General features: G+C 49.9%; 1 protein-coding gene across 2 annotated transcripts in view; it reads right to left on the reverse strand.

The window, feature by feature from the left end:
- RNF213 (ring finger protein 213) overlaps positions 1–21,406 on the reverse strand; it is a 2,329,248-nt gene that overhangs the window by 2,122,519 nt on the left and 185,323 nt on the right. The window lies entirely within an intron of this gene.

The following is a 21,406-nucleotide window of genomic DNA, read 5'->3' on the forward strand; positions in this document are numbered from 1 at the left end:
CATCAGTACTGAGTACCGGCACTTCTAAATTTTCAGCGCTTAAGGAACTTTTGTCCAAAGAGAGTACCGGTACTCATGGAGATGTGAGCCAAGATCAGTGAAATTGGCATTGTCAAAAAGAAGCGCAACACAGCTGACAATGAGTGGATCCGCTTACGTGAACACTCTGATCCAGTGCTAATCTCGCCTTACAATGTGCTAATTGAAACGCCTTCAGAAAGCATTCATTCAGAGCTGGCAGGAAGTGTGGGAGGGGGCCGACTCACACTGTGATTACTGACACAGTGTCCACTGAGGCTCTGTGGAGTCCATAGAACTGTACATGTGTGAGCAGGGCCTGCTAACACATATTTCGTTACTCTCGGGAAATCGAAGAGAAGGCCTCCTGCTGGCAAAGCAGAAACAACAGTTGATGGAGAGAATGCAGAACAATGTCATACATGGATTTAACCTAGATCTCTTGACTGGAGGTGAATGTTTTGATTAGTTCTGCATTCCGTCCATCAATTGTGTGTCTTTTGCTTTCTCGTCCTAAATGCGCCAGGTATGCCCAGATGTGGGTCCTGGGCTCACTGTGCCACTGGAATCAAGCTATCCTGGCTGAAGAGGGGTGAAACCCCGAAACCTGTCTTAAGATGCTTGTTTCCGGTCCAGGGAGGACCTGGCTTGGCAGTTCGGGCTGGACTGTTCCCATGAGGCACAGGGTCAAGACTGATTTGCATATGGCTAGGTTTAAACTGGAATGGCATGGTGAGCAAAAGAATGATGGATTTAACCCAGATCTCTTGACTCGGGGTGAATGTTTTGATTTGTTCTGCATTCCGTCCATCAATTGTGTGTCTTTGGCAAAGCAGAGTATAGCAGCACTTGTTTGCAACCAGACTGAGGAGGAAGGTGGCCATAGTGATGCTGTAGCACAGCAGGTGGGAATCAAGGTTTAGTAATGTGGGAAGCAGCGAATGTAAGCGTTTCTAAAATTCATGTACTGCGTGCATGAATGCTTAAATGGGTGCCCCTGGCCGGATCCCTATGCGCAGCCCTTAGCTCCGCCCCATAGCCCCGCCCAAAGCCCCGCCCCCTAGTCCACATCTCAATTTGGTGAGTATCTGCACTTATTTTTTCCATTTAAAGCACTCATTTAAACATAATATTTTCAAAAAACTTGGATGGTAAAATATTTAAATTTTAAAGAATTGCTTTTTGTTCAGCTATCAAGTTATCAATGCATCTCGTAGGCATGCAGCGGGAGAATTAGCTACCTTATCTGTAAACCGTGACTGAATGTACATGAATCAGAAACTGTGCTGAGTGTAAGGATTAAAGTCTCTTTTGGTGGAACAAAGAGGGAAAAACAGATTCTGTTATTTAACATTACTATTCCTCCAGGCAAAGGTGTTGATCAAACACTGAGTGAAGCAATTGAGTTATTAGATAAGACTAACATAATTCAGATTTCTTGCTAAAAGAATGCTTGCATAACGATATCGTCATCTTAACTTTTTGAAAGATATGAAAATTTCGGTCCACACCCAGCTTGCTGAACTAGGTGAATGCAGACGTGCAGAAGTCACATGCTTTTACTCTGAGTTAGCAGGATATCTTGGCTCCTGGGACGCGGCTTTCCCCGTAACCTGGCTCCATGACCTTCTACCGAGATGAGCAAAGGGGAGTCAAGCAGAGCCGTGCCCGCTCCTAAGCCCGGCACAGAGCGGAGCGGCTGGTCCTGCGAGGACCTCCGCGAGCAGTCGCCTGCAGGCAGTTTTGGCGGTGCAGGTACGGCTCTAGAGCTGCAGCCCCCTCCAGTGCAGATGCGGTCGACGTTAGGCAGGTGCAGCTTTCTCCTACAGAGCACTCCCAGCCACCTCAGGGGTCCCTGCTTCTTCCTTCCCTGAGCCATGGGTGCAACTAGAGATACATTTAGGGAGGGGATGGGGGGAGGGGGGGACTAATACTTCTAGAAATGTCCAGGGTAAGGGGGATAATACTTTCAGCTTTGTGTCCTTGTATAATGTAACTGGTGCTCATGCAAAAGTGCCTCACTACCTTGGTGGCATTCGAGCCGTTTAAAACTGGAAAAAACCAAAGCCTACGGTTACTTTTCAGGAAATGCATTTATACACTGTGGCAGCAAAAGTAATTTGCCACTTTAAGGAATAGGCAGAGTGGAGATGCAGGGGATCTAGGAAAGGGTGAAAAAAACAGCAAAGCCTCGTTATCAAGTAATTGGTCTTTGAAAGACCTGTGAAATACTCGGGTGCGGCTGCGATAAGACGCCAGACCAGCCAGACAACAGCAGCTCAAGAACGGTCTGTGTCGGGAAACTGTCTCAGCCCTGGATGACACACACAAATGGGGGTGCTGAAGCCCTGTGGGATTTGCACGCCTGCCCTGAGCCCAAATAGAGCCCACTCGTTTGGAAGATCTGGAAGTCCTGGACTCTAGGCCAGCTGGGTAGATCGCCTTGGTGCACCCGACTTGCCCAGTTTCTCTGCTCAGGCACGGCCCTCCTGTTTAACAACACACCATCATCCAAGCAAGCAAGGAAGCCAAGACCCTTGCTTACTAACACTCTGCCAGCAGCTTACCCTCCCGTGACATGCAGGAGTTGCCTCAAGCTGCCTCCTGCTATTTGTGGAGTGCCACCCCTGGCCAGGGGTGCAAGAGGTGCGTAGTGCACTACCTTAGCGCACGAGCAGAAGCGTACCGGATAGATCAGTGGTTCTGCTTGCTCTTTGCTGTGTGCTCTCCCAATCAATCAATCACGGCATTTGTAAAGCGCGCTACTCACCCGGGAGGGTCTCAAGGCGCTGGGAGAGGGGGATGTTACTGCTCGAACAGCCAGGTCTTGAGCTGCTTCCTGAAGGAGAGATGGTCTTGGGTTCGCCGAAGGTGGGTGGGGAGGGAGTTCCAAGTCTTGGCTGCCAGGTAGGAGAAGGATCTTCCTCCGGCGGTGGCTCTGCGGATGCGTGGTACGGTGGCGAGTGCGTGGCTGGTCGATCGTAGCTGGCGGGTGGGCATGTAGAAGGTCATGCGGTCGTTGAGGTATTTGGGGCCCAGGTCGTGGAGAGCCTTGTGTGCGTGAGTGAGGAGTCTGAACGGGATTCTCTAGCTGACGGGGAGCCAGTGCAGGTCTCTCAGGTGTCCGGTGATGTGGCTGTGTCGGGGATGTCCAGGATGAGTCGTGCGGAGGCGTTGGAGTCTTTTTTGAAGTTTGGCTGTGGTTCCGGCGTAGAGGGTGTTCCCGTAGTCCAGTCAGCTGGTGACGAGTGCCTGGGTGACGGTCTTCCTGGTTTCAGTGGGGATCCATCTGAAGATCTTGCGGAGCATGCGCAGGGTGTTGAAGCACGAGGATGAGACGGCGTTGACTTGTCTGGTCATTGACAGGGAGGAGTCCAGGATGAAGCCCAGGTTGCGTGCGTGGTCCGTTGGTTTGGGAGCGGTGCCCAGAGCCGGGGGCCACCAGGAGTCGTCCCAGGCGGAGGGTGATGATCCCAGGATGAGGACTTCCGTCTTGTCGGAGTTCAGTTTAAGGCGGCTGTTCCTCATCCAGTCGGCGACGTCTTTCATCCCTTCGTGTAGGTTGGCTCTGGCGGTGGTGGGGTCGTTGCTGAGGGAGAGGATGAGCTGGGTGTCGTCGGCGTAGGAGATGATGTTGAGGCTGTGTTGGCGTGCGATGGCTGCGAGGGGGCTCATGTAGACGTTGAAGAGGGTTGGACTGAGTGAAGATCCTTGTGGTACGCCGCAGATGACTTCGGTGGCCTCATTCTCCCCCAGTCAAGAGATCTGGTTAAATCCATCGTTCTTTTGCCCACTACACCACCCCAGTTTAGACATGGCCATATGCAAATCAGTCTTGACCCTATGCCTCATGGGCAGAGTCCAGCCCGAACTGCCAAGCCATGTCTTCCCTGGACCGGAATCAAGCATCTGGGCAAAAGAACGATGGATTTAACCCAGATCTCTTGACTGGGGGAGAATGTCTGCATTGTCAGCATTCCGTCCCTCATTTGTTTGTTGTAACGCTTTTCGCCCTAAGTGGGATGGGTATTCCCAGACGTGGGACCTGTGCTCACTACGCCACTGGAGTCAAGTTACCTGGCTGATGACGGCTGATAGCCAGAAACCGGTCCTAGGATGCTTGATTCCGGTCCAGGGAAGATATGGCTAGGCAGTTCGGGCTGGACTGTTCCCATGAGGCACAGGGTCAAGACTGATTTGCATATGGCCATGTCTGAACTGGGGTGGCGTAGTGGGCAAAAGAACGATGGATTTAACCTAGATCTCTTGACTGGGGGAGAATGTCTGCATTGTCAGCATTCCGTCCATCATTTGTTTGTTGTAACGCTTTTCGCCCTAAGTGGGATGGGTATTCCCAGACGTGGGACCCGTGCTCACTACGCCACTGGAGTCAAGCTATCCTGGCTGATGACGGCTGATAGCCAGAAACCGGTCCTAGGATGATTGATTCCGGTCCAGGGAAGACATGGCTTGGCAGTTCGGGCTGGACTGTTCCCATGAGGCACAGGGTCAAGACTGATTTGCATATGGCCATGTCTGAACTGGGGTGGCGTAGTGGGCAAAAGAACGATGGATTTAACCCAGATCTCTTGACTGGGGAGAATGTCTGCATTGTCAGCATTCCGTCCATCATTTGTTTGTTGTAACGCCTCTGAAGGCTGGGAGTCACTCTGAAAGAACTTGTAATCTCATCTTCATACCCAAATACAAATCACGGGACAAATCGATATATAATCAACAGAGGTACGAAGCTTTGCATGGCTCAGGAAATTCATCTTTAAGGCTCATCAAGACCTCAGATATACATTCAGTCACTTTAAGCCCTGGCAGAGAAGAAGCCACAGTCATCTCCTGGGCAACCCCATAGATCATGGAGCCGGTGCAGGCGGAGAAACCAGCTTTTGTAAATTGGGACGTTGAGATTACTCGCTATGAGGCTGAAGCCTATCTCCAATTTCTATTGCCTCATAGTCCCCGTAAAGGCCTCTTCCCACTAGCCCATCTAGGAAATTGGGATAAACAAGATTCATCCGTGGGGATGGATGGCCTCGACCAAATCCAGCCAACATCGGTCATCAGAGGGGCTCAAAGTCGTTCGGTATCAAATACAAACTGCTAAGACACCTATTCAAATGGCTACGATGAGACCAATCAGCCACAAAGTCAACTCAATCACGACACAACTGATAGGGCTTGGCTACCAGATGCCCTATTGATGGACGCAAATAGGCGCAGAAGATTTTGACAAAGTACTAGCCTAGTCGACTGGAACCCAAAGGATAGTTTATCAATCTGTGCATGGAACATTGAGGGCTTATCAAGTAAAATTGGGAATGAGCACGTTCTAGCTTATATTAACTCCTTCCATTTGGCGATATTCCTAAGAAACGTGGGCCCTAGAAGCTCTATACCTTCCAGCATTTTTAGGTTTGCCAAACCGGCAATGAAAACTCACATGCTAAGCCGCCCGGCTGGGGTTCTCGCCATCTTAGTAGTGAGCAAAATCAATGGCCAAATAGAAGAAATCAACATTTACCACCCTAACCTGCAATCCGTAAAGCGCTTGGAATGTTTGCCAATTAGTTCTTTCTTCCTGTTGATCATAAAAGTCTACATCCACCCTTAGCTTGCTAAATGAATATGCTACTTACCAGTATGCATCTGTTCTTGGCATGTAGGGCTGCTGACATTCATATCTGTGCATAGATCGCCGCCTAGTGTTGGGTCCGGATGTTTGCACGTTGTTGTCCTGGAAGAGTCTAAGTATCCTGAGATAGGTGACTCCTCCCCTGGACCACAGTGCGCATGGGCATCCTCTCCATCCTTAGATTGTTTTTCGCCATTGTGGCAGTGATGGAGTAGATACAGAAAGTGATGACCATGCTATACAGTAATTCTGAGAGCTGCAGCTGCTACAGGCGCCGGGGAGGAGGGTGGGCGATATGAATGTCAGCAGCCCTACATGCCAAGAACAGATGCATACTGGTAAGTAGCATATTCAGTTCGAGGCATGTGGGCTGCTGAATTCATATCTGTGCATAGAATACATAGCAGTACCTCCTTTTAGCGGCGGCTACCAGTGCCAGCTGCAGCAGTCTGAAAAAGAGTTTTGAGAACAGCCTGTCCCACAGCTGCCTGCTGTTTTGAGTGTACATCTACACAGTAGTGTTTGGTAAATGTATGTATAGTGGACCATGTGGCTGCTCTACATATTTCCTGTAAAGGAATGTTTCGCAGGAAAGCCATGGATGCCCCTAACTTATGTGTTGAGTGGGCTCGTGGGGGAATCGTTAATGTGCGTTTAGCCTTTTGATTGCAAATTTGAATACATTTAACGATCCATCTGGCTATACCTGCTTTGGAGATTGCGTTGCCTTTGTGTTGTGGAGAAAAGGCAACGAAAAGTTGTTTTGTCTTCCTAAAGTCCTTAGTTCTGTCAATATAGTACATGAGGGCCCTTTTTACATCTAGTGTATGGAGCATTCTTTCAGCGACATTTTGTGGATTCTGAAAGAAAACAGGCAGTTCAATAGTTTGATTCATGTGGAACTGCGATATTACTTCAGGCATGAATTTGGGGTTGGTACGAAGTACGACCCTGTTTGCGTGAACCTGTATGAATGGCTCTTGAATGGTTAGTGCCTGGAGTTCACTAACTCTTCTTAACGAAGTGATTGCTACTAGGAAGGAATATGCAACTTACCAGTATGCATCTGTTCTTGGCATGTAGAGCTGCAGACTTGTACACTTAGCATAGATCGCCATCTGGTGTTGGGCCCGGATGTTTCCAGTTTGTTTTTGTTCTTTGGAAGTCACGAGTTCGGTGACTCCTCCTTCGGTCCGTACTGCGCATGGGCTTCGGCTCCATCCTCAGATTGTTTTTCGCCAACAGGGAAATGATGGAGCGTAGTAATAACAGTGAGAAACCCATGTGTGTTGTATCTAAATAAGATGGACTGGAACGGATACAGGTAGCCGGGGAGGCGGGTGGGCGTGTACAACTCTGCAGCTCTACATGCCAAGAACAGATGCATACTGGTAAGTAGCATATTCCGTTCGAGGCATATGAGCTGCAGATTGTACACTTAGCATAGATTATATAGCAGTACCCAACCTTAGCGGCGACCACCGGTATCCGTTGCAGTGGTTTGAAAAAGTGTCTTTAGTACAGCCTGGCCCACACTAGCTTGCTGCTTGGAATGCACATCTACACATTAATGTTTTGTGAAGGTGTGCGGTGTTGACCATGTGGCTGCTTTGCAGATGTCATCTAAGGGTATGTTCCCTAGAAAAGCCATAGAAGCCCCTAACTTTCTAGTAGAGTGGGCTTTAGGTGGACCAGATAATGTTCTTTTTGCCTTTTGATAGCAAATTTGTATGCACTTTACAATCCACCTAGCTATCCCTGATTTAGAAATGGGGTTGCCTTTATGTGGTGGAGAGAAGGAGACGAACAATTGTTTAGTCTTCCTGAAAGGTTGCATTTTCTGTATGTAGTACAGCAAAGCCCTCTTAACATCAATTGTGTGTAAAGCCCTTTCTGCAACAGATTGAGGTTGCGAGAAGAAGACAGGTAATTCCACCGATTGATTGAGATGGAAGGGGGAAATGACCTTGGGCAGAAACTTCGGATTTGTACGAAGTATGACCTTGCTGTGATGTATTTGTAGGAAGGGTTCCTGTATAGTGAACGCTTGTATTTCACCAACCCTTCTAAGGGAAGTGATAGCTACGAGAAAAGCTGTTTTCCAGGTGAGAAACCGTAGCTCACATTTATGCATTGGTTCGAAGGGCGGACCCATTAGCCGTGTAAGAACTACATTTAGATTCCATACAGGGGAAGGTGGTGCCCTGGGAGGAATTACTCGTTTAAGGCCTTCCATAAAGGCTTTAATAGCGGGCACTCTGAACAGTGATAAATGCTGTCTGTTTTGTAGATAAGCAGCGATCGCTGCTAGGTGTAGGCGTATATGGATGAATATGCCAGGTTACAACTGTGAAGATGGAGCAGATAGCATATGATGTGCTGTATGGATGCATCTAAAGGGTTGATTGTATTGTTACGGCAGTAAATTACAAATCTTTTCCACTTTGCGGCATAGCATGCTCTAGTGGTAGGACGTCTGGCTTCCATGATGATGTTCATGCAATCAGGGGGAAGGTTAAGGTATCCAAATTCTAAGATTTCAGGAGCCAGATCGCAAGGTTGAGCTGAGCTGGGTCCGGGTGCCGGATTTCTCCATGGTTCTGGGTTAGGAGGCATGGGGACAGGTGCAGTTTTTGATGTGGTACCACTGATAGTTGTAGTAGTGTGGTGTACCACGGCTGCCTGGCCCACGTTGGAGCTACTAGAATGAGTGTGAGTGAGTGCTGTTGTAGCTTCCTTACCACTAATGGAATTAGTGGGAGAGGTGGAAAGGCGTATGCAAATCTGCCTGACCAGTTCATCCATATCGCATTGCCCTTGGACAATGGGTGTGGGTATCTGGCGGCGAAGCTTGGGCATTTTTTGTTTTCGTGGGTGGCGAAGAGGTCTATCTGAGGATGCCCCCACTGTTGGAAGAATGGGTGAAGAACTTGTGGATGCAGTTCCCATTCGTGTAGTTGTTGCGTTTGTCTGCTGAGCAGATCTGCCATGGTGTTTTGTACGCCTGGAACGTGCTGTGCCAGGAGAAAGATGTTTTGGGGAATTGCCCATCTCCATATGCTCTGGGCTAAGCGGGAGAGCTGGGGAGAGTGTGTCCCTCCCTGTTTTTGGATATAATACATTGCAGTCATGTTGTCTGTGCGAATGAGGACTGCTTTGCCCGAAATCTGTTTTTGGAAAGATTTTAGGGCTAGAAAGATCGCCAAGAGCTCCAGATGGTTGATGTGGAGCGATTTTTGCTGTGGCGTCCATAGACCTTGCATTGTGAGGTGTAGGAGGTGCGCTCCCCAGCCGGAGAGCGATGCGTCCGCTGTTAGAATCACCTGAGGAACCGGGTCCAGGAACGGCCGCCCTTTGGAAAGGTTTGTGGTGTTCCACCACTGCAGAGAGTGATGGGTGCGGCCGTCCACCAACACCAGATCCGTTAGCTGACCCTGGGCCTGGTTCCACTGTCGTGCTAGGCACTCTTGAAGTGGACGCATGTGGAGTCTTGCATGGGGCACTATGAAAATGCAAGACGCCATCATTCCTATGAGCTTCATAAACACTCTTGCTGGAAGAGAGTGTTGAGGAAGGAATGTTTTGCGCAAGGCTTGAATGCTTGCGATCCTGGCTGAGTTTGGATGGGCAATACCTTTGGAGGTGTCTATAGTGGCCCCGAGATATTGCTTTGTGTGAGATGGTACAAGGTGGGACTTTTGGTAGTTCACCGTGAAGCCTAGTTGGTGGAGCAGCTGGATGGTGCTGTTTGTATGTTTCACACATTGGTGGTAGGACGCGGCTTTTATCAGCCAGTCGTCTAAGTAAGGGAAGACGTGAACATGTGGACGCCTGAGGTGTGCTGCTACTACCGCTAGGCATTTGGTAAACACTCGTGGTGCGGTGGTGACCCCGAAGGGGAGAACCGTGAATTGGTAATGCTGACCGTCCACCACGAACCTGAGGTACTTCCTGTGAGAAGGGTGTATTGGAATGTGAAAGTATGCGTCTTTCAGATCCAAGGTAGTGAGAAAGTCTCCCTGACAGAGGAGCGGGAGGACTTATTGTAGGGTGACCATGTGGAAATGGTCTGAATGTATGTATGCATTTAGAGGCCGGAGGTCCAGAATGGGCCTCAGGGTCCCGTCTTTCTTCGGTATTAGGAAATACAGAGAGTAGACCCCTAGATTTTGCTGATTGACGGGGACCTGCTCTATAGCGTGTTTTTGGAGGAGGGAGAGCACCTCCTGTTTGAGCAGTGTGGAATGTTCTTGAGACATTGGACGGTGCCTTGGTGGGATATTGGGTGGGGTAGATGTTAACTCGAGACAGTACCCTGACCGAATAATTTGGGTCACCCATTTGTCCGATGTTATGGATTCCCATGCGTGGATAAAGTTTTGTAGTCTGCCCCCGACCGGAGTGGGATGGTCTGGGGGGAGCGGAGGGAAGTCATTGTGCGGGCGGGGTGGCAGAACGGGTGGTGTTAGTTTTGCCCCTGCCCTTATTGTTGTTGCCTCTGTAACCACCCCTTTGGTTGCCCTTTGAAAAGGTATTTTGAGGAGGGGACTTGTAGGAGGTAGAGGCGCTATCGGTGGAGAAGCCTCTGCCTGTGCTACGAAAGGATGAGCGTCGAAAGGAACGTTTAGGGGCCTGTGTTTGGAGTGCCCCCATAGACTTTGCTGTGTCTGTGTCCTTTTTCATCTTTTCCAACGCTTCGTCCACCTTTGGCCCAAAGAGAGTTTGTTGGTCAAAAGGGTGATTTAGTATGGACGCCTGGACTTCAGGCTTGAACCCTGAGATCCTGAGCCAGGCAGGACGACGAAGCAGGACACTGGTATTTATGGCTCTAGAAGCAGTGTCGGCTGCATCGAGGGCACACTTAATGGAGGTGTTTGTGATTAGTTTACCCTCCTGTATCAGGTCATGAGCCTTGCGCTTGTGTTTTTCGGGGAGGTGCTGCATAAGAGCCTCAAGTTCGTCGTAGTGTGCTCTGTCATAGCGCGCAAGTAGCGCTTGTGTATTTGCAATGCGCCACATGTTTGCAGCTAGGGAGGCGGTGCGTTTGCCAGACGCGTCTAAAAGTTTCGATTCCTTGTCTGGCGGTGGGGCTTCTCCTGAGGACTGGGAGTTAGCCCGCTTTCTAGCTGTGGAGACAACTAGGGAATCTAAGGGGGCAGGGCCCTTAATGTATGCAGGGTCTGTGGGTGCCGCCTTGTACTTTTTTTCTATTCTAGGGTTCAGTACCCTGGCCCTGACAGGGTCTCTGAACACCTCTGCAGCATGCTTGGTGACACCTTTAAGCATGGGCAAAATAGACGTGGATTTGTCCTGAATGTCAAATGTGTCCAGTAGGAAGTCATCTTCCACTGGTTCGCTGTGCATGTCCACCCCATGGTAGTGTGCTGCTCTCTGCACTAAGTGATGAAACCCTAAGGAGTCCTCTGGAGGAGACGGCCTGGATGGGTATAGGTCGTCCTGAGGCATATCAGGTATGTCAGGGTTGTGGTAGTCTTCCCATGGGTCTGGGGTCCCCGGTGGAGTGGGGTCCATTGGGGCGTCCGCCGGGTCATAATCCGGATCCCCGTCATCCGGATCTGGGGACGGGGTCGGGGAGTGATGAGGTAAAGGTGGCAGAGACCTGGGAGGGGGAGGGGGTGGAGGAGGTGGAGGAGGCAGAGGAGGAGGTAGTGGGGAGGGCACTCTGAGGGGAGAAGTAGCAGAGTCCTTCCGTTTGGGTGGTGGAGGAGGAGCCGGAGTGTCAAGGCGTCTTTTCTTGATAATTAAAGTCAATAGCCCAGTCTTTGGATCTTTAGATAGTCTTTTGCAAAGGGTCTGGTGTAAACAGAGCCAGTGGCGCCGAATCGTCCGCTGGCGCCGATGGTTTCGGAGCCGAGGGCTTCGATGGTTTCTGTGCGCCATGCTTTTTTGGAGCCTCCGGTTTTTTCGGCGTCGAAGGAGTTTTCGGCGCCGGAGCGTCGGTACCGACAGATTTGTGTTTGTGTTTGGTCGGCACCGAGAGTCCAGGCTTCGGCACCGGTGGCTTCGGAGTCGAGCTGGGTATTACTTTCTTCGGTGCCGGATGGTGTTTTTCGGCACCGGGCGTCGGCTGGCTCGAGCCCGAGCTGCCGTGAGACTTTTGAGGCTTCGACACCGGGCCCGAAGGTGGGGTGATAGAAGCTGTGTGCTTGGTTTTACCCAGTCCTGCAGGCGAGGGTGTAACCTGAGTCTCTTTGGTTTTGGGCGCGGGGGTGGGAGAGGGTACAGTACTCACGACCCGCTGCGCCGGTGTGATGTCCTCCACGTCGGAGTCGTCGGCCTCGGAAGCGCTGACTACGTCGTCCTCCTGCTCGGTGTGTAGTTGCCCCGAAGCTTTGGCGTCGTCTCCGAAGATGTCCGGTGGAGCTGCGGTCGATGAGTGCGCCATGGTGCGTCGAGCTCTTCGATCCCGGATGGTCTTTTTTGATCGAAAAGACTTACAGGCGGGGCAGTCTCTGGCCTCGTGTTCTGGAGAGAGGCAAAGGTTACACACCTGATGGAGGTCGGTGTGGGGAAATTTAGACCCACATTTTGGGCACTTTTTGAACGGAGTCCTTTCCATCGGCCGGGACCGGAGTCGAGGAGGGCCCGAAGGCCGGTGCCGATGTACGGAATGGAGAAAAGTGCCGCTTCGAGAGATGAAGATATGATGAAGAAACTCGAAGAACGAGGATTTTCCGTCGAGGCTGGAACCGTAGAAGTTCAAAGCCGGAGCACGAAGTACCACATCCGAGCCCGATGGCGGAAAAAAACAATCTGAGGATGGAGCCGAAGCCCATGCGCAGTACGGACCGAAGGAGGAGTCACCGAACTCGTGACTTCCAAAGACTGTCCAAAGAACAAAAACAAACTGCAAACATCCGGGCCCAACACCAGATGGCGATCTATGCTAAGTGTACAATCTGCAGCTCATGCCTCGAACAGCTACTTTCCAGGGGAGGAATTGAATCTCACATGAGTGGAGAGGTTCGAAGGGTGGACCCATTAGTCTGGTGAGGACCAAGTTGAGGTTCCACACTGGTGCTGGTGGGTGTCTTGGGGGAATTACTCGTTTAAGTCCCTCCAAGAAAGCTTTGATGGCAGGCACTCTGAATAAAGAGAGGTGCTGCCTGTTCTGGAGATAGGCTGCTATTGCGGTTAAATGGATGCGTATTGAGGTGTATGCTAGATTGCATCGGTATAGGTGTGAGAGGTAACAGATTATGCTTTGAATGGATGCGTCTAGCGGGTTGATGTCATTGTGGGTGCAGTAAATGACAAACCTCTTCCATTTAGCTGCATAGCAAGCTCTGGTAGTTGGTCTCCTGGCCTCCTTGATGATCTCCATACAGTCAGGTGGCAGGTTTAGGTAGCCAAACTCTAAGACTTCAGGAGCCAGATTGCCAGGTTCAGCTGTTGCGGATCTGGGTGCTGAATTTCGCCATGGCTCTGCGTTAGAAGTGCAGGTTTTAGCCGCAGCCTTTGATGCGGCACCACGGAAAGTTCCAGAAAGGTGGTGTACCATGGCTGGCGCGCCCATGTTGGAGCAACTAGGATATGCGTCAGTGAGTGCTGTCGCAGTTTGCGTGCCACCAGCAGTATTAATGGCGCTGGGGGAAAAGCGTACGCAAATCTGCCGGACCAGTTCATCCATATCGCATTGCCCTGAGATTGTGGATGTGGGAACCTGGCGGCAAAGCTTTGGCATTTTGCGTTTTCGTTTGTGGCGAATAGGTCTATCTCTGGGTGACCCCACTGTTGGAAGTACGGTTGGAGTACTGATGGGTGTAGCTCCCACTCGTGCATCTGGTGGCTGTGTCTGCTGAGCAGATCCGCCATCTGGTTGTCCTTGCCCGGGAGGTGTTCCGCCATGAGGAATATGTTCCTCTGAATGGCCCACTTCCACATGCTCTGAGCCAGATGAGACAACTGTGGAGAGTGTGTTCCTCCCTGCTTCTGTATGTAGTACATGGCAGTCATGTTGTCCGTCCGGATCAACACGACTTTGTTGCACAAGTGTACTTTGAATGCCTTCATTGCCAGGAAGATTGCCATCAGTTCCAGAAGGTTGATGTGCATCTTCTTTTGCTGTGTTGTCCATAGTCCCTGCACTGTGTAATTGAGTACATGAGCTCCCCATCCCTGGAGAGAGGCGTCCGCCGTCAGTATCATATGAGGAACAGGCTCTTGGAACGGTCGGCCCTTGCAAAGGTTTTGTGGATTTCACCAATACAGAGAGTTGTATGCCCGACCGCTCACCAACACTAGGTCTTTTAATTGCCCGTGAGCCTGATTCCATTGACGTGCTAAGCACTCCTGAAGCGGGCGCATATGTAGTCTTGCGTGCGGGACTATGAAAATGCAGGAGGCCATCATGCCTATCAACTGCATGAACACTCTTGCAGGAAGGGAGTGTTGTGGTTTGAACTTGGAGATCAGCATTTGCATGCTGTTGATCCTCACTAAATTTGGCTGAGCTGTGGCTGCCAGAGTGTCTATTGTCGCACCCAGGTACTGTTGTACTTGTGCGGGTTGTAGATGTGATTTTGGGTAATTTAGTGAGAATCCCAGACTGTGAAGAAGGTGAATGGTGAGGGACATGTGGCTGGCACATTGCTGGGCTGACTTTGCCTGAACAAGCCAGTTGTCCAGGTAAGGGTAGACGTGAATGTGTCGTCGCCGTAGATGTGCAGCCACTGTAGCTAGGCACTTGGTAAAGACCCTGGGTGCTGTTGTCACGCCGAAGGGGAGGACTTTGAATTGATAGTGCTGTCCCTAAATAGTGAACCGGAGATATTTCCTGTGTGATGGGTGGATGGGTATGTGGAAGTACGCATCTTTGAGGTCTAGAGTGGCTAGGAAGTCTCCCTGGCTGAGCAGCGGGAGAACCTGCTGTAGGGTGAGCATATGAAAATGCTCCGACAGAATGTAGTGGTTGAGGGGTCTGAGGTCTAGTATAGGTCTGAGCGACCCGTCCTTTTTTGGGATGAGGAAGTACAGGGAGGACACCCCTGTCCCCTGCTGGTTGACGGGCACGACCTCTATTGCACCTTTTTGCAGCATACTTAGCACTTCCTGCTGCAATAATGCTAAGTGCTCTGCGGACATAGGACGGTGCTTTGGCGGTATTGTGGGTGGAGTGGAGGTTAATTCGAGACAGTAACCGTGCTGGATAATATCCCTGACCCACCTGTCCGTGGTGATGACTTTCCACATGGACAGGAACCGCTGGAGTCTCCCCCCGACAGGTGTTATGTGGTCGGGGGGAAGGGAGAGGGCGTCACTGTTTGTTCTTGGGTGAGGACATGGTGTTGCCGTAACCGCGTCCTCTGCCCTTGGTGCTGGAGCCACGATATCCACCCCTGTTGTTTTTATCGTAGGTACTCTGTGTGCCCCCTTTATTGTATGGCTGCTGTGACCCCTGTCCTCTAGCTGCTCCCCTATTACCGGGGCGACGAAAGGAGCCACTACGAAATGTCTGCGTTTGCAGAGCCCCCATTGACTTTGCAGTGTCAGTGTCCTTTTTTATCTTTTCTAAGGTGGTGTCAACTTCTGGTCCGAATAAGTAGTCGGGGTTGACAGGCTGATTTAGGATGTTGTTTTGAATCTCAGGTTTGAATCCGGAGATTCGTAACCAAGCGTGTCGGCGTAACATGACGCTGGTGTTTATCGCCCTCGCGGCTGTGTCGGCAGCATCTTGTGCGCACTTAATGGATGCGTTTGTAAGAAGTTGTCCCTCTCTGATGAGGAGCTCCGCTGCCTCTTTGTATTCGTCTGGCAGATGTTGGAGTAGTGACTCTAGCGTGTCGTAGTGTGAACGATCGTAGCGAGCCAGGACGGCCTGTGTATTGGCAATGCGCCAGATGTTTGCTGCTTGAGCTGCAATCCTCTTGCCTGAGGTCTCCAGCACTTTGGACTCCTTGTCTGGGGGAGGAGCATCACCAGTTGTTTGCGAGTGCGCTCGTTTGCGAGCGTTAGCAACCACCATGGAGTCCAGAGGTAACCTCTAATGTACATAGGGTCCCCGGGCGCAGGTTTGTATTTTTTTTCAATCCTGGGGTTCAGCACCCGTGCCCTGGTTGTTTCCTTGAAAATGTCCTTTGCTGGCTTGAGAACACCTTTCAACATGGGCAGAGTCTTGACAGTCCTCTCAGAGGAGGCGAAAGTGTCCACCAAGAAGTCGTCCTCAACTGTGTCAGAGTGGAGTTGCACTCCATGATTGGCTGCAGCACGTTCTATGAGGGCATTGAAGGCAGCAGTGTCCTCTGTGGGAGATGTTTTTGCGCCGTAAAGCTGAGTGTCCTGGGCATCTGTTGCGGCACCCGGGTCTGCAGGGTCATCCCAAGCTTGATCTGGGTCCTGCTGCTCCTCAGGATCTATATCCCTAGGGTAGGTGGTATCATCACCCATGTAATCCTCCATTGCGTCCGTGTCGGAGGGCGTCGGAGAAAAGGACTGGGGATCCGGATAGGACGTATGCAGGCGTTCGTATAGGACCGGTTCCGACTCTGCTGGCAGTTTCTGCTTTAGAGGGATTCTGTAAGAGTCCAAGGCCTGCTCTGGCGTGACCTTCCGTTTTCGGAGCATGAGTCTGCCGGTGTCGGCGTCGATGAATTGGGACGGTGAAGGTTCAGTAGGAGAGTGTCCAGTAGATGGGGACCTTGTCTGGCGGACACGTGTTCGGATCTCGAACATCTTCGGCGCCGTGGACGGCGGCAAACCAAAAGTGATGTTGGTTGGTGCCGAAGTTGCCGTTGGAGCCTTTTTCGGGTCGGGGCCCGACGTGGACTGGAGGGCTGCCCGTTCTCTGATGCGTTGCAATGACGCCGCAACTTGTCGCACCGAGAACGCCGAAGGTTCTTTGGTGCCGAGTGGTTCTGTAGAGGTAGGCGTGGACTGCTTCGGAGCCACAGGGTCATCGATTCGAGGAGAGGTATTAGCGGTCGACGGAGTCGATGACTTAACCCGTGTCGCTGCCTTCGAAGTGGACTCCGATGGAGCAGCCATCTTAACTTTGGTGGTCGGGGCCGACTGCTTCGGTGCCGGGGGCTGAGGCGCTTTTGTGGTACCGATGGCCTTCCTTTTCGGGTCGGTACCGACATCCGCTGCAGCGAGTTCGGCGCCGAAATCCCTTTTAGTGCGTTCGGAGCAGATGGTCTGTGCTGGCGTCGAAGGAGTGGAGGTCTTCGAGGGCTTCGAGCCGACCACTGCTAGTTTCACTTTCGGTTTCTGTGGAACCGGTGTGACGATTGGTTTCGGTTTCGTTGAAGGGAAACCAGTCTTTTTCGGTAATAATGGCTCTTGCTGGATGTTCGAGGCCGGGCCTGAAGGCGGGGCCGAAGAACTGTGGGATTGATCTCGGGTAAGGCCCGGAGGAGATCCCTTGACCGGAGCCGTAGAATGACGCACTTTGATAGCCTCCGTTTCGACGGGTAGGCCCTGCTCTTCACCAGAGCTATTTTCTTCGGCCCCAAAGGCCTCATCGTAGTCTCCTACCTCATCGTCGGCTTCTTCCCTGTGAAAAAGCGCTTCATCGGCGTCTTCCGATCGGGAATCGAGTTCGGAAGCGGGCTGGAGTTTGTCTTCCACGCTTTCAACATCCTCGTCCTCGGTGCTGAAGATGTTGGCCGGGGCCGGTGCCGATTGCTGAGCTTCTAATCTCACTGCCCGTCGATTCCGGAGAGTCTTCTTGGATCGGAATCGGGCACAGGCCATACATTTCGATTCGTCGTGATCCGGCGAGAGGCATTTGTTGCACACCGGGTGGACGTCGATATGTGGATATTTGGCGTGGCATACAGGACACCGTTTGAATGGGGTCCTCGATTCCATCGTCGATGTAAGGTCGATGGTCGGATTAAACGGATCTGAAAAACTGGAAGAAGTTTGCTAAACTAAGCAAGAAAGCTGTCGATACCGAGCGGGAACAGTACCGACGAAAACTAAAGGCCTTTTGGCCTTAAACTAAATTTTCCTAACTTGAGCTAAGATAAGCACATCCGAACCCAATGGCGGAAAAAAGCAATCTAAGGATGGAGAGGATGCCCATGCGCACTGTGGTCCAGGGGAGGAGTCACCTATCTCAGGATACTTCGAAGACTCTTCCAGGACAACAACGTGCAAACATCCGGACCCAACACTAGGCGGCGATCTATGCACAGATATGAATTCAGCAGCCCTACATGCCTCGAACAAGAAAGAAACAATCGAGATCTTACTGGCTTTCATCTGAACCCAAAAAAATCTCAATCCTGTCTCCGCTCATTTTTATGACCAGCGACTTCAATATAAACTTACTGCAGGCTACAATACGAGAGGAAGTCATGGAAATACATGATCAAATCTGGCACATTCCTACATTTCAACTACTGACGCAGAGGAAGGGCGCTAGGAGTTGGCTATTTATCAACGACGTGGCACATCTGGGCCTGATAGCCCTAAATGGTTGCATTAACCCAGACATTCCAGCTCAGACTATGTATCCCTCAGCAACCTCCAACTCAATCATCGATTACACCTTCGTGGCCCTAGCTCCATTTCATATTATTACCCACTATGAATTGGGAAGCAGACTGGAAAGCGACCAACAATGTCTAAAGGATCCCAATACGTTTACCTTGCTCAATGCATGACCAGGCCCAGCCGGACATGGGAACAGTCTCCAGCACTAACTACAGTAGGCTTTACTGGTCAACAGGCTCTATTGATTGGGTAGAACGTAAAGCCAGGCACAACTTGGAGCTGATATGCAAATCAGCCTCTGACCCTCTGGAACAGTGGGCCCAGCTCCTGACTCTGCTACTGGATGAACAAGACCAACCCCGTGGGTTTAGTCAATGCTCTAACCTCAGCATAGGGTCAGCCCAGGAGGGCTTCGGCTCAACTTATTACAGCTAAAACAAGTTGAACAATGACCTGCAGCTACTGCGAAATAGTTAAAATCTGACCTTACGAAGGGTGACCCGCCCCAAGCTGAGTTCACTGTACAAAAAAAGGCACATGGGAGTCAGCTAAGTCAGAAGCAGACCAGTAAAGGTGTAAAGTTTTCCTGCCCTCCAGAAGAAACAATGCTAGAGAGTTCCTGAGATTGGTGAACCACTCCTCTAGCACTCGGCTGCCCCCTTCCTCCTTGAACATGTCAGAAGCCGCCTGGATCCCTTACCTCCAGGAAATGTATGGTGGTCTCAACTCACTACATGTGCTCTACAAACTAGGGCCTTCAATCCGAGAGGCAGTATGACACTTCCCTAATTTCATCGAGGGATGTGGAGAAAATAAACATCACCGGACTTTGTGACATCGCTACGGGAACCAACGGCCTACAGCAAGTGATCTTCAAACAGAATGCTCGTTATTTGGCGAAACATCTGTCCACTTTGTATACCTATGTCCTTACCAATCAGATTATCCCGGAGAGTTGGCAAGGATCGATCAAAGTTCCGATCTATAAAACCAGGAAAGGATTATGTTACTTACCCTGTAAGCATCTGTTCTTGGCATGTAGAGCTGTTGATTCACATGCTTTGCATACTCCTGCCATCTAGTGTTGGGTCTAGATATTTGCAAGTTGTTTTTCTTCGAAGAAGTCTTTTCCAGTCATGAGGCAAGGTCCTTTCGGTGAGAATGCGCATGTGCATCAACTCCATTGTTAGATTGTTTAAGTAAGTGCAGTATAGAGATGTCCATGTGTATATAATGTGAATAACAAGAACTGTAACACCCATAGATGTCCGGGGAGGAGGGAGGGCGCAAGTGAATCTACAGCTCTACATGCCATGAACAGATGCTTACAGGGTAAGTAACATAATACATTCGAGGCATGTGGGCTGTACATACACATACTTTGCATAGACTGTATAGCAGTACCCTCCAAAAGCGGTGGCTAACCAGTGGGGGTTACAGTTGTTTGAAAGAGTGTTTTAGCACTGTCTGTCCGACATTAGCCTATTGACATGTTAACACATCCAGGCAATAATGTTTTGTAAATGTGTGTGGTGTAGACCTGTAGCTGTCTTGCATATGTCCGCTATGGGAATGTTGCCTAAAAAGGCCAAAGAAACTCCTATTTTGCGAATAGAATGTGCTTTAGGAGGTACTGTTAAAGTTCTTTTAGCTTTAACATAGCAAGTTTGAATACATTAGACAATCCATCTCAAAATGCCGGATTTTTAGATAGGTTTTCCTTTATGAGGTTGAGTAAAAGCAACAAAAAGTGGTTTTGATTTGCGAAAATCTTTTATCCTATCAATGTAGTAAAATAATGCTCTTTTGACATCAAGTGTGTGTAGAGCTCTTTCTGCTACTGAATCAGGTTGATGACAGAACACAGGTAACAACTGATTGGTTAATATGAAAAGCAGAGACAACTTTTGGATTTGTACGAAGAACTATCCTATCTTTATGAAGTTGAAAGAAGGGTTCTTCTAAGGTTAATGCCTGTAACTCACTAACACGCCTTAGTGAAGTGATAGCTATTAAAAAGGCAACCTTCCATGAAAGATATTGTAGGGAACAATTGTGTAATGGCTCAAAAGGTGGGCTCATAAGTCTTATAAGAACAATGTTAAAGTTCCAGACAGGTGCAGGTGGTATACTGGGTGGAATTATTCTTTTAAGGCCTTCCATAAAGGTTTTGACCACATGGACTTTGAATAAAGATAAATACTACCTGTTCTACAGATATGCAGCTACTGCTGCAAGGTGTAGTCGAATATAAGTGTAGGCCACACCTGCACGTTGTAGATGCAAAAGATAACAAATAATTTTGTATAGATGCATCAAGCAGATCAATTGAATTATTATTACAATATATGACATCTTTTCCACTTTGCTGCAGAACATGCTGCAGTAGTAGGTCTTCTTCCTTCTTTACGAACTGTCATATAATCTGGTGGTAGGTTTAGATGATCAAACTCTAGGACTTCAGGAGCCAAATCGCAAGGTTGAGGTCTTGGGGATTTGGAGGTCTGATTTCAGCACGGTTCTGTATGAGAAAATTTGATGTTATGGAAGCTTCTGATGTGGAACCACTGACCATTCCAACAGCGTTGTGATCCATGGCTGACAAGCCCATTTGGGAGTTAACGAGAATCAGTGTGAGAGATGTCTGCCTGAGTTTCCGAACCAGAAATTAAAGAAGAGGGAGAGGCGGAAAAGCGTAAGCAAATATCCCTGACCAGTTCAACTATAGGGCATTGCCTTTGGATAGAGGGTGTGGGAACCTGGAGTCGAAGTCTGGGCATTTTGAGTTATGTGCCGTGGTAAAGAGGTCTGTTTGTGGAAATCCACATTTTTGAAAGCACAGACGGAGAACTTGTGTGTGAAGTTCCCATTTGTGTATTTGTTATTTCTTTCTGCTGAGGAGACCTGCAAAAATGTTGTCCGTGCCTGGAAGGTACTCTGCTAGTAGATGGATTTTGGGATGAATTGCCGAACGCCAATTGCCTATGGTCAGTAGAAATAATGGATTGCCGTCTAGGACAGAGCTAGTCACTGGAACCACACAGGGAGGTCTGACACAAGCAAACCTCTCAGAGCTCCTGGAAAAATCGTTAAAAGTGTGCCTTGAACCAGTTCTGGCTGTCCTTAACAGTATTGATACTTTCCTAAAAATATTGATTGGATCAAGTTTGAGCACTGTCTTTAGCACTTTTAAAAGCCCCTTGGAGTACAGGCAAAGCTCAGAGACTCTCATTACACCCACAGCAGGCCTCAATCAGGGGGTATTAGACGAGGCTGGCAGGA

This window comes from Triturus cristatus, chromosome 7, assembly GCF_964204655.1.
Source record: "Triturus cristatus chromosome 7, aTriCri1.1, whole genome shotgun sequence".
Taxonomy (NCBI): Eukaryota; Metazoa; Chordata; class Amphibia; order Caudata; family Salamandridae; genus Triturus; species Triturus cristatus.